Source organism: Rhinatrema bivittatum, chromosome 9 (assembly GCF_901001135.1).
Source record: "Rhinatrema bivittatum chromosome 9, aRhiBiv1.1, whole genome shotgun sequence".
In the NCBI taxonomy this organism is placed as follows: domain Eukaryota; kingdom Metazoa; phylum Chordata; class Amphibia; order Gymnophiona; family Rhinatrematidae; genus Rhinatrema; species Rhinatrema bivittatum.
Window position 1 is genome coordinate 172,846,392 of NC_042623.1, and position 13,370 is coordinate 172,859,761.

Sequence of the window (13,370 nt, forward strand, 5' to 3'; positions counted from 1 at the left end):
GATAGCTAGGATAGATGTAGGGGTCGGGATGGAGAGGGGAAGAGGTAGGAAGGGGTAGGAAAGTTCCCTCCCAGTCTGCTGCAATTAAGGAGGGCGGGAACAGGGGACCGGCTGCTTGCATCGCCGCACTTAGGTAATAAAATCCCCTCCCCCCTGTGCGCGCGAGTTGCGGGCCGCCTGCACATGTGCGCGCGGCCATTGGATTTTATAACAGCGAGTGCTCCTTTTAAAATCGACCCCTAAATCTGCTGTGCTCTTTGAAAAAGAATTTTTGGGAATTTTGCAATGTTTAGGGATAGGTTTTTGAGCTGCACTAAGCAGTCCCGCCCAAAAAAGTAGAAAATCCAGCATTCTAGAAAATGGAGTGCGCTAATTGACTATCAATTTTCTATTATCTTGCGTAGAAATATGTTTCTTTCATATAACGTTCTTCTCACATTTAATATTTTTGGTATTTTATTTTCCAGTATATGAAAGAAAAGGAAAACAAAACAACCTATATCGTTTAAATTTAAATTTCTCAAGTTTACCATAATTATAGTGATTTGTATTAAACGTTTTACTATGGCTTATGCAGGTTATAAATCTTTTAAGTAAATAATTAGATATTGTGCTGATTACATCAGATAGTTGGATATGTATCCTAACTTGTGCATAAAAAGGGTCTTACAGTTGACCAATAGATGAGCAGTGGCAAAATCATGCAGTCTTGGCCGGTTGTGCTGTTTTAAGCTCTAATGATCAAAAACTATATTGATTGAGATCTGGGAAATCCTCTTATTTTGTAGTCTTGCTTTTCTTAGAACGGTCGGAACTACAAGATCGTAGACACAAGGAGGCAAAACCAGGATTGATTTATCCTGCTCAGTTGACATGGAGCCAGTTCCTGCAACTGCTGAAGTTCTAAAATTAGAGAAGCCATTTTCATGTGGTATATGTATTGCTGGAAGGATTTTTAATATGATTATGCAATCAAAGGGCAATCAAAGATTTTTCTCCCATATTGTGTCTATGGGAAAGCCCTAAAAGTGTTTTAATTTGTTACAAACATAAAAAAGACATTTAGACAACAGTTGAAATTTGAACATACAGTAAAAGTGCAAATTTTAGGCATGTACTAGGGGCTGTATTTTCAAATCACTTTCCCATAGGTGCATGATGAGAAAACCTCATAAAAACGCAATCATATATGTTTGTGTCTTATTCTGTCTCCTTTATGTGCTTTTGAGAATATATCCAGTTAGACTTGGAAGGCATATCAGACAGTACTAAGGTAAAATAAACAACAGGTCCACCATATCTGTATATGGGTATCATCTTTCTTTATTTTGCATGAAATGAAAATGGATATACTGTAGTGTTGAATCCTACTGGGAAATATGATCAAGCAAAAATAAAAAGATGCGGTTAAGTCTATTTTAAAAGTTGAGAAAAAACAATAACACAACATTTGAAGAAAAGCAACTATGTGTGTTTTTCTTAAATCCAGTAATCCTGTTTTTGTGAGGGTTTGTTAATTAAATGTCACCAGTATGTTACAGTGCAAAGGACGCAGGATTTAAATAGCACAGGGAATCAAGTGAGTGGTTTAAAATAAATGCTCCGTGGAGTGGTGTTATAGCAATTATCAGAACAGTATTTTTTAGAAGAAGTAATACATTTTTGCAAGCCCTCTTTTCAGACGCTTGTCTTAGTGACATTCAACTATTTTTTTCCTTTGAACTGTATTTTTTGCCTTGAACTACATTTCCTCTGAGGATATTTCTTCAGTTTTTGACAATTTGCTTCCCAAATTACGTTCACTTATTCGGTCTGTGGGTCGTTTGATATTTTAAAATCGTGTGAATGTGAGTGAGTTGAGTCAGTGTGAGTGAGTTGTAATAAGAGTATGATTGGGGGTTTTATGATATGAGATATATTGGGGTTTTTTTAATATAAAAAATAGGAAGTTTGTTTTGATATCATATGTAATGGAGATTTTGTGTTTTGATATGAAGAGCAGGCAGTTAATCCTGATATTATGTGACGTTGCTAGCTACTGATGTAATAAAAGTGTTTGTGATATTAATAAACATTAAATGAAGGTTAATGTTTATTAATATAAAGAGATTATGTTTTAGAAGGTAACTGTTCTAAGTGAAGTATTTTTGGTTAAAAATCATCCAGTGACAGCAACAGAAATACTGCTGGAGCCTATGACATGAGATTTGCTAGCTATCTGCTCCTACTAGTCACTTGGCCCATATGAACCTTCCTTGAGGATTTGTGGTTTGCATGGCGTATATGTTCTCCTTTTTTTATGGGCCTTATATCTTTATATTATTGCAGTTACTGTAGAATTTAACCAACTCTTTCCAGGTGAATACTTTCATGTTTGAATTTCTGCGGATAATGTTAGAAATTTGTATATTTCTTTGCCATTTTACATACACAATGGATCATATATTTTCAAGCGAGTTTCACAAATAAGTGGCTTTGAAGCAAGAGCTGAACTATCCAATGTTTAGGAAGGGTCTGAAGACTTAGTTCTTCAGTACCCTTACGGGGACGGTAACTTTGATACTGGCACGCGGGTGCACATGTATGCCGTGTGCCAGCTCGCACCAAAGGATGCAGATATTTTATAAATTACGCACGTATATGTGCACTTGGCATATAAAAGGCTGTTCGTGTGTTCATGTGCGCACAGTTTAATATGGATGCGCGCATATATGCCTCTGCTGCATAAGTGGGGGGAGATTTTAGTAGACATGCACACTGTCACAATTACTGGTTTCCCCAGTACGCCCAGGTAAAGGTTAGGACTTCCTCCCCCCCTTCCCTAGTTAATTACCCTCTCTTTTACCCTGTCAGCCCTTACCTTTATAACCTCGCTGACAAGCCAAGTTTTCTTTGTTTTAGGACTCAAATGCCATGCATTGCAGAAGCAAAGTTACGCAGTAGGTGACCCTGGTGCATGCTTGTGTGCCTAAGTATTTATGCGCTGATTTCATTCATAAATCCTGAAATGCCCATGCCCCGCCCAGGCCATGCCCACACCCCACCCCTTTTTCGGAAAAAGGTTTTGCTTGCGTACTGGGAGATACGTACATACACAGGCGCCTTTTAAAATCTGTGAGGTGTGCGCTGGCCCGACTTCTACGCATAACTCTCTGCTTCGGTGCACGCCAGGCTTTAAAAATGTACCCCATAATCTTTGCTCCTAGTTTCTGTTCTGTAGTAGATTTTGGTATGCAGTATTGTTTTTAGGGTTAGTATGTTATGTCTGGAATGTGTTCTTTATTGCCTTTGTTTCTGTTTTTTTATATGATTCTTTGCTTTGTTATGCCAACAACTAGGAAAGGTGGTTTATAAAATTATTATTATTATTAACAAGATCTTGTAATAATGTGGTTTAATCAGGTCCAGCATTTGTATGGGTGGTAGGAGGAAGAGAAACGTTTGTGAAATAAGTGGGTAGATGCCTAACCAAACCAGTATAAAGAAAGTTATTTTCTTGACTTTTGTATACAACAATACAGAGAAATTATATATGCAGGAACAATGAATCTGTGGAAATGAAAGGATCCCACTCATTTGCTGGCCATGTTATCCCCATAGAATGTCCATTCTTGAGGCCCACTTCAGACCTTTTATCTAAGCACTCCATAGAGGGCCTTATATGCCAGAGTAACCCCTTTATATGGTAGATATGCAGTTGAACAGATGACACTGAATTAAGTTGCTGATAAATTTCTAAAATGACTTGATGATCAGTTTAGAAGAAACATTTATATGTACATCCAACATTAGCTTGCACAAGATACATAGAAAAGATATCCATGTACTGGCTACCAGATTTTTATCCAACTCTATAGTAATTCAATCTTTTAAACTGAAGAGACACTGTAACTGTCAAAACAGTTTTGCAATCTCTTTAGGTTGCCTTCAACTTTACAAAGTTAACATTCCTGTCTCTGTAGAATTGTCATGCTTTCATTTTGCTTTTAATGTTAGGTTCTCATATCTAGCTGTTTGCTGGTACTTGCAGATGAGAAAAAGAAACCTTGTTACCTTTTCTGATGAGATGTAATGTACACTTAGACATCTGATAACTTATCAAAAAATGTAGTACTCCATTCTGTGCAGGTTGCGATATGTTTTATTGGATCAACCTTGTTCAAAGATGATTTATAAGAGCTTTCAAGACTACATGTCACTTTTGCAGCCCACCTATATGGTCTCAAAAGCTCATCTACAGCAGTATTGATGAATAATATTGTGTTGGTTCCATAAAGGTGTCCAAACCTGCAAAGAATCAAGTTTTTCCAGGACCAAATGGCTACTTAACCTGTATGCCTCACTGCAGTGCCAACTTAACCTGTCTTTGTGTTTTAGGGGCATAAAAGACCTTGAATGGTCTTCCTTTGCCAATTGAGGAGTGGGGAGATCCCTTCCAACTAGATTGATGAGAAGAAGGAGGACCCCCCTCCACTGTTGAGTGGGGGCAAGTGAGTTTTCCATTAACATGATTGAGGAACGGGGTGAGGGGAGTTGTCTAGGGCCCCTTAACAGATGTATGACCTGGGTCTCAGTGGCCCATGCCTTATGAAGGCCCTACCTCTCTGCATAATGATAAAAACTCTGCATGGCTATGGAAAATGCCTGGGTTTGTTTCCCTACAGAAGTGTCACTAGATACCTGGAAGAATTGGGTCCTGATATGAGAGCATAAAATAATATGAAAGCAGAGAGTGGGAGTGGGGAGTGATCCTTCCATACATATGTGAGCAGTGGGCCAGGGATCCCTCTCCAAAGATGAAAGGGTGGAAGGATAAATTTGTGTCTGCTGCATCTTGGTGGCCCTCTCTCCTATGCTGTTTCTCAGCTGCAAAGTCAGAGCTGAGTAGCAGCATCCCATCAGACCTGCCTATTTAAAGGCACAGATCATGGGCCAGCAGAATTCAGGGCACTCACAAATAGACTGGGGGGCATAGGCCTTGTAGGCCTATAACTTGCAATGCCCCTGTTTCTCAGCCTATTAGCATCTGTATTTTGGGGATGACTGAGATCAGGGTTCCTTCAAAAGTAGCACCCATTGCCCCTGGGGTCAAAAATAACTCTGTTGCCAACAGACATTACAATCTGCATAAATTCCAGTTAAACTAAATAGCTCAGATATGATGGATATGTCACCATGGATATTACTGTGCATAATTTTTTGCACACCTCTGAATTTCACAGAATTGAGCACTGGGAGAGCACACTTTTGGTATAATTCTTTATAGTTTATCTTATGTCTTTAAAATCTAGCACTGTGATCATTCCCAAATTACCGATTTTACTGTTGTTTTATTCAGTTTTAGTACTATACATTTGTAATATTGGATATTAGCACTTTGAAGTTGATAGTCTGTAGTTGACAATGTGCTATGGGATAAATAATCAGAAGTGGGCTTTTTGGTGCAAACTTCAAACTATCCAGGTAGTTTTCCTTTGACTATTGTCTAAGGAAAAATTAATCCACAAGCAAAAGGGAGAGCAATTCTGCACGTAGTAGACAATCCAAGGGAATCGTGCAGAGTCAATTAAAGGTCCATACAAGTATTTAATAATTGTAGTAAGTATTTACTTGGTTTGGCAACTCCACAGTTTACATGAGGCACATCATTATCTTCAAGCAAGTCCCCCGACACGGAACCCGTGTTTTGCCACGAGGCTGCGTCAGGAGGGACAACAGTAAACTTAACAGTTCTGGAAAAACAAAATAGAAAAAGAAATGTGTGGAAACAAAATATCAATGGGAAACTTATCCAACTGAAGAAGTATAAACATACTTGAATTTTTCTGCACGGAGAATGACCGGGAGTGCACAGGTAAAATAAAACAGAGATCCCTTTAACGCTGAGAAATTGTCGCAAAAAGCGCCAGGCAATCAAAACTGATGAAAAACGCAATACAAGTTGGACGGGACAGGAAACTACAAGCCAATACTATGTGAAAAAATCCCATTCAATCTCATTATTTAGGCCATGTGGAGTTAGGCTATTAAGAGTGTAAATCCATTTTTGTTCTCTACGAATTAACATCTCAGAAAAGTAACCCCCATGACGTGGAGGAAATAACACATCAATGACAAAAAACTTCAAGTCAGAGATACTGTGCGCCTGTGGGGGTAACTTAAGTCTATAGTTTCCTAGTTAGGCTTGTAGTTTCCTGTCACGTTCGACTTGTATTGCGTTTTTCATCAGTTTTGATTGCCTGGCACTTTTCGCGACAATTTCTCAGCGTTAAAGGGATCTCTGTTTTATTTTACCTGTGCACTCCCGGTCATTCTCCGTGCAGAAAAATATTTTGTTTCTACACATTTCTTTTTCTATTTTGTTTTTCCAGAACTGTTAAGTTTACTGTTGTCCCTCCTGACACAGCCTCGCGGCAAAACACGGGTTCCGTGTCGGGGGACTTGCTTGAAGATAATGATGTGCCTCATGTAAACTGTGGAGTTGCCGAACCAAGTAAATACTACAATTATTAAATACTTGTGTGGACCTTTAATTGACTCTGCACGATTCCCTTGGATTGTTTGTCTAAGGAAAAATTATGCATAGAGATTTGTGCCTGCTTTCTCTGTATGTCATTTTTCAGCATGAAGCAACATGCTTGGTTTTTGAATAATCAAAGCTACATGTGTTCAGTTCCCAGCCCTCTTCCCGCCGGGACAGCCTCTGCAGTCCACAAGTAAAAAACTAGGTGCTTTGGTCATGCAAGCATGGACTTTTACCCTCAGACAGGTTGGGGAGTTTTTAAAGCTCCAGAAGTAAAATGCCTTTGTATCTGTGGAAAGGGCTTTGAACGGCGCTTATGTCTCATTTACGAATCCTCTGTGACCTATCGTTTGGGGAACACAAATCGAACATTTTGAGGGACTTAAAAGTTGTGCTTAAAATAGGCTTTGGAAAATAAAAGGTAGAGTAGGGAAATTAGCCTGGTAATAAAAATAGAGCTTTATCTCTGTCTAACTAGAACCATGAAAATCTGCATTTGCCTAAAACCGGCTGCCCTTTTTCTAAATTTTGTTACAGTTCAGTGTCCCCTTGGTTCTTGCTTAACATAACCGTTTTTGAAATGAACTGGGTGAGAGATTCAGTCACCCTGCTTGAGAATGCCCCTGCAGCCAGAGCAATCAAAATTACTTAGGGATATATATATATATATTTTATATGGAGCAATATTATACATATGGGCTTATGTGGCATAACTTGGAACAAGCGAGACTAACCCTTTTTTTTTAAATGATGGGCCATTGATTGTAATGTATAATGACAATATAGCAAGATGAACAGCTTATATCTATAGAGCCATGTGTTTAGCTCCTTAGAGGAAAAATTCTGTATGTCCTAAGGCACTGTCGGTGGAATGGGGGAGGGGTGGAGTGGAATTTCATAGAAGTATATAAGATCCTGACAGCAAAGGAATGGATTGAAACCAATAAGCTGTCAGAGACAGTAACTAAATTAAAAAAACAAGAGGTCAAAGATTGAAGTTGAAGACAGGACCAGCCTTATAAGCCTATAAAAATTTTCATTTACACAAAGGGTGACTGAAAACCGGAACAAACTGCTGATGGGAGTATTAAGCAAAACAAATATAAATCAAATCAACAGGAAGTTAAGAGAGTCATAATATACAATTGGAAGCTAGATTTTGTTTTGATGATGATAAGGAGATTTTTTAATCTTTTAATTACTGGTCTGGTTGAAATGTACATCTATCTTATGGCTACCACTATGTTTCAGAAAACAAAAGAAATTTTATGATCTCTAATATTCTCACAATGTATTGATCCTTGAGTGTTATTAAATCAAACCTTATTGCTCACACTCATTGTGTAAGCATGGTGCTTTGAAAGGAAGGCAATCACTTTTTTCCAGCATCATTCAGTTCTACAGATTTCAGTGGATACACTTCACTATCAAAACTTCTTCATTATAACTGTTAACAATCATTTAGGGGCCTGTGTACTCAGCATTTTCTGCCATAGACTCAAAATGGAAAAACCCTTTAGTACATTTTGCCCTCTATCTTGCTTCCTAATGATTCAGTAGGATGAGAACAAAATAACTGTAAAATGAAAAGGACAAAAATTTAGGGGTTCGTATTCAGTAGGATGTTTAGTGGACAAGATATCCGGCTACCTGTAGCGGGATAACTTGTCCCGTATATTCAGTGTGATAAATGTTCCGCTGAATATACTTGCTTAAAGTTATCCGACTAACCATAGCCGGATAACTTTAAAGGTAACTGGATATATTCTTTTTGAATATCACCGGTTATGTATAAAGTTATCCAGCCTTGTAGGGCCATATAACTTTGGTCTTAACTGGATATATTCGAAAAAGAATATATCCCGTTAAGTTTTGTTCCCTTTAAAAAATAAAATTGCGGCCTGTCCCTCGCCTGCCTCCCACCATCTGAGCTGCCAAGGCCCTATAGGGCCTAACTAGTGCCCCCACCCCCCAAAATGACCCGGGGGGGGGGGGGGGGGAGTGTGAATCTGGAGGACATGATTTGGAATTTTCGCAGTTAGAAGGGAAAGTCAGAACAGGGGGTGGGGGAGGGGAAGGGGAGTCCTGGCAGCAAAGATTTCACGTCGTACTTTAAATGGGTCGTTTTGGGGGCGGGGGGACACTGCTTAGGCCCTGTACGTCCTTGGCAGCTCAGATGGTGGTAGGGAGGCGAGGGACAGGCCGCGATTTTATTTTTTAAAGGGAACAAAACTTAACAAGATATATTCTTTTTCGAATATATCCGGTTAAGACCAAAGTAATATGGCCCCACGAAGCTGGATAACTTAGGCCTAGATTCATCAAAATACTATAAATTTTGCATGAATAACACTTGCGATAAGGAAAATGGGTGTGGCTATGATAATTTTTCAGTTCCTGCACCATGTGCTTTGCATAGGTATTTCATTGTACCCTGCAATATTTTTATTTCACTGGAGAGAGAGAAAGAGAGACTCTTTATAAGGCTCTCCTACTAGTCAACTATTTATACCACTATAGGAGGGCAAGCTAGTAACTCGAAGCGAGATTTTGATGGTGGTCTTGGGATTTGGGGCCAATTTTACATGCATAGCGAGACATACGAACAGCACAGTATACATCAGTGTACTCAAAATCACATCTAATCTTCTCTGATGTGTATTGTGCTGTTCGTACGTCTCACTGTGCACGTAAAACTGGCCCCAAAACCCTAGACCACCACCAAAACCTCACCTCGAGTTACTAGCTTGACCTCCTATAGTGGTAAATGTAGATGACAATTATGTGTGCCATCCTACAGGCTGTCTCTCTCTAGACTCCACTCCTCTCCTCTCCCTGCCCAAAAATGCTCAAAACAAATTCACAATATTTATTGCGAATTCCATTTTGGGCATATCGCACAGCTTAACGTGAGGAAAAAAGGTGTAGTTATTTCTGGCGATAAAACCATGCGATAACATGCATTACGCTATCGGATGCTGCGTTAATGCCCCTCATTTTCATTGATCCCACCCAAACTTCCCCAACTCCTCCCCTTTAAATAAATTTCAAAATTTGCATTCGCATCACGCAACACGATAAATAGTGCATGCATTATGGTGTTATCGCGGGCATTAAGGCCCTAATGCTCTGATAACGGCTTAACACATTTTGATGAATGACCGTTACCTGAATATACCCAATGTTTGGCTAAGTTAGCCAGATAATGGGACCTCTCCCTGGAACGCCCCAAAACGCCCCTTTTACATCCAGCTAAATAATAGCCGGATAACAACATTTCCGGCTATAATTTAGCTAGATAATAGGCTCAATATGCTGTTTAACCCATTTAGGGGGTTATTTTTCAAGCTGCGATAGCCCATTATCGCACGCGATAACGACCTAAAGCACACGATAATGGGCTTATCGCAGCGGTAAAATTAAAATTAGGGGAAGGGGTGGAGTTTGGGAGGGGTTTAGGGAAATGGGGTGGCGGCACCGCTGCTGGCGATAATGTTTTGGACATTATCGCTGGCAGTAGCGCAGGAAATAGCACCACCTTTTAGCATGGCGCCATGGGGGCGATAGTGTGTGGCATGGCTGCACTGCCGCAGGCGAAACCGCACCACTGTGATGTGGCTGGCTGCACACTAGCACCCTCCTGCCCCTGTTTTCGCCCCCCCACCCCCTTTATCGCGGCAGATGCAGAATGATGAATCTAGTCCTTATATGGATAAATTGTGAGTTATCCATCTGAATGGCTTTTGAATATGTACCCCAAAGTTTTTTATTTGATTTTTATAATTTTCAATTAGATTAATTCAAGAAGCTTGAAATAGAACCAGACCAAAATTATTCAAAAAGCTAAATACTGAAGTGCCCAATTAATGAAAGCAAAATAAAAATAAAAAAAAAAATAGAGAAAACCAACAGATTGCAATAGATTGTTACATTAGAGTAGCTATCACCCTCATCTCCTACGGGATAATATCCCCTTGGGACAGGTTTTCAGGCTATGAAGACTGTGCTTCTCTTGCATGGATTTTATTTCACAAGCTAAATCTGTGTCAGATCAGTTTCGTGCATGCGGCTATCCTCACCGCGTTGTAAAATGTGCCTATAAAAAGGCCCTTTTTATCAATCGAGATTTACTTTTTTTTTTTTTGCACAACATTCTAAGGAAAACACTACACGCCTCATACGTATACTCCTGTTCTCTTACAAAATTAATTAGGTCACTTCAATTATTTGAAGCCATTGAGGCATCCTTACACCCCATTCCATTTTTCACAACGCGCCACAGTTTGCATTTACCAGCGGTAAAAATCTTAGAGATTTTCTTGTGCCATCCAAACTGAGCCTTGAATCTCCTCCTTCGAACGTTAATTTGCCTGGTCATTTTCCTTGCACACACTGTTCAGTGTGCATACATTCTCTCTCTGTTTCAAATTTCACACAGTCTGACACACACAAAGCGTCCACACACAAACATCACTCTAACTCTTTATCTACGGGGGTGATATATGCCTTATTATGTCTTTGCCCTCTGCTGCACGTAGGCAAAATGGCTCATGCTTTAAAAACAAGAATTATTGAGCACCGCTCCTGCCTGTGAGCAGGTCGCCAGGAGGCCACACTAGTTTCTCACTGGCAGGAATTAGGACACGACATTTCCCATCTACATTTTCTTTGCAATTGAATCAGTTTTTCCTCGTTGTCGTCGCGGTGATTTCTCCTCAGCCCTTATTCGGAGAGAACAGCGCTGGATCTTTGAATTCAATTCTTTACTTCCCCTCAGGCTAAACCGTGAAATAGAATGGCTCCCTTTCTTTTAAATACCAATCCAGGTAACTTATCAGCACATCCTTATCAGTGCTTCCCTTTTAGTCTTGATTGGATATCTCTGTCCACGAGATCTATCCCGATTGGCTGTGGCCCCTTTTGTCGAGCTCAGCTGACTGCTGTCTTCCAGGTCTTTGTTCATTATCTCCAGAATGCCACGGTGAATGCCGCGGCACCCGCTCTACACAATTTAAGTTACAATCCTGAAGTTCTCTTAAGGTATGGTTCCTTCCTTCCGCTTTTCTTGGAAGTTAATATAATCATAATTTATTTTTTTAACTTAGGTAGTAATAACGTTTTGATTTTTGTTAATTTTTTCTACACTCATGTACTGTATTTGACCTTTGCCTTTATTTACTTGTACAATGGTATGTGCTCGCGTAGCCGTGCGTATCTTATAAAATCCGGGGTTGGCGTGTGCTGCCTGTTCCCTTCGCCCTCCCCCCACCTTCCCCTACCTAACCCACCCCCCCGGCCCTACCTAACCCCCCCCCTACCTTTGTCGGCAAAGTTAAGCCTGCTGAAAGCAGACGTAACTTTGCGCGCGACGGCCGGCAGCCCCACTCCATGTTCTGGTCCTGGGGGCTGGTCCGGAGGCCGCGGCCATGCCCCGGAACACCCCCGGGCCGAAACCACGCCCGCGTCACCACCCCGAAACGCCGCGTCACATGTGTCGCCGCCCCCGAAACGCCGCGTCACGCACATCGCCGCCCCCAAAACGCCGCTTCACTCCGACCACGCCCCTGACACACCCCGACACGCCCCGACACGCCCCTTTTAGAAAGCCCCGGGACTTATGCGCATCCTGGGGCTTTAGGTGTGCCGGTGGCCTATGCAAAATAGGTGTGTCGGCGCACGCAGGGCTTTTAAAATCCGCCCCATACTGCCCTACAACAATGATATACGCAATTAGGCTAAGTAATTCACCCTTTAAGGCTCAGCAAAGGTAAAGGCTACCTTATACAGTCTTACTGGATGCTGTGGTTTGGCACGGACATCTGCAAGTGACAATGTTATTATTCATTTGTGTTTCATCTGTCATAGCCGTGGGATATCCTGGGTACGATTGCAGGACCTGGCTTCTCACCCCCATTGCCATTCCCAGCACGCCAGCAGAGACGAGGTACAATGAGGCCTTTGTGCTACCCATTGTGTCATCAAACGCATTTTCGGACTTCTCAGAAATCGCTTTTGCTATTTGATGGAGTTTTAATGTATGCCCCACCCAAAGTTGCAAAGATAGTGCTGCATTTTCCATAATCTTGCTCTACGCCATGGAGTACCAATGGAGATATGTCCAGATCTGCCCCGGATCCAGGAGCCCAGGAGATCTGTTACGACTGTCGCTGCCCGACGTCTCCACTCCGCCCACCTTACCTTTTTTGCGACTCCTCCCGCAGTTGATGGACATCTGGCTGCCGCAGCATCTGCCTGCCGTCCTCTCCGGCATCCCCAGTCCGGCTTGGGCGCTGCATCCCGCCAATTTGTTCAGGTACCATAGGGCGCGTGTGCCGTGCGGCCCTGCTTATTCTCTCTTTGGCGCGAACCTCAGGGGAATCCCCCTGTGATGACGTCACGCATCCCGGATACAAAAGTCTACACTTTTTGCTAGCTAAACGAGTTAGCAAGGGATCTCCTTACGGATGGGATTCGCTCTCCGTACCTAGCTACTCTGCCTCTCCAACTCTCTGCCTCTCCAACTCTCCGTACCTAGCTACTCTGCCTCTCTAACTTTTGGACTTTATCCTAATGGGATACCCGCTCCTCGGGGGCCTCTCATTTCTTGCAGGTCGCTCCTCGCGGGCCCATGTTCCCTGACTCGCTGCCTGGAAGAAACAGCTGCCTACATCATCAGTGAGTTACCAACTTTATTCCTCAGAGCTGTTCCCTGGAACCAGGTACTCGCTCCTCAAGGGCCTGCCTCTATTCCAGCTTCTGTGTCACCTTCCTAGAGAAACCACTGTGTGAGTAACTTTACCAAAGAGGCTCTATACCAGAACTCTGTGTATGCTCCACTGTACTCACT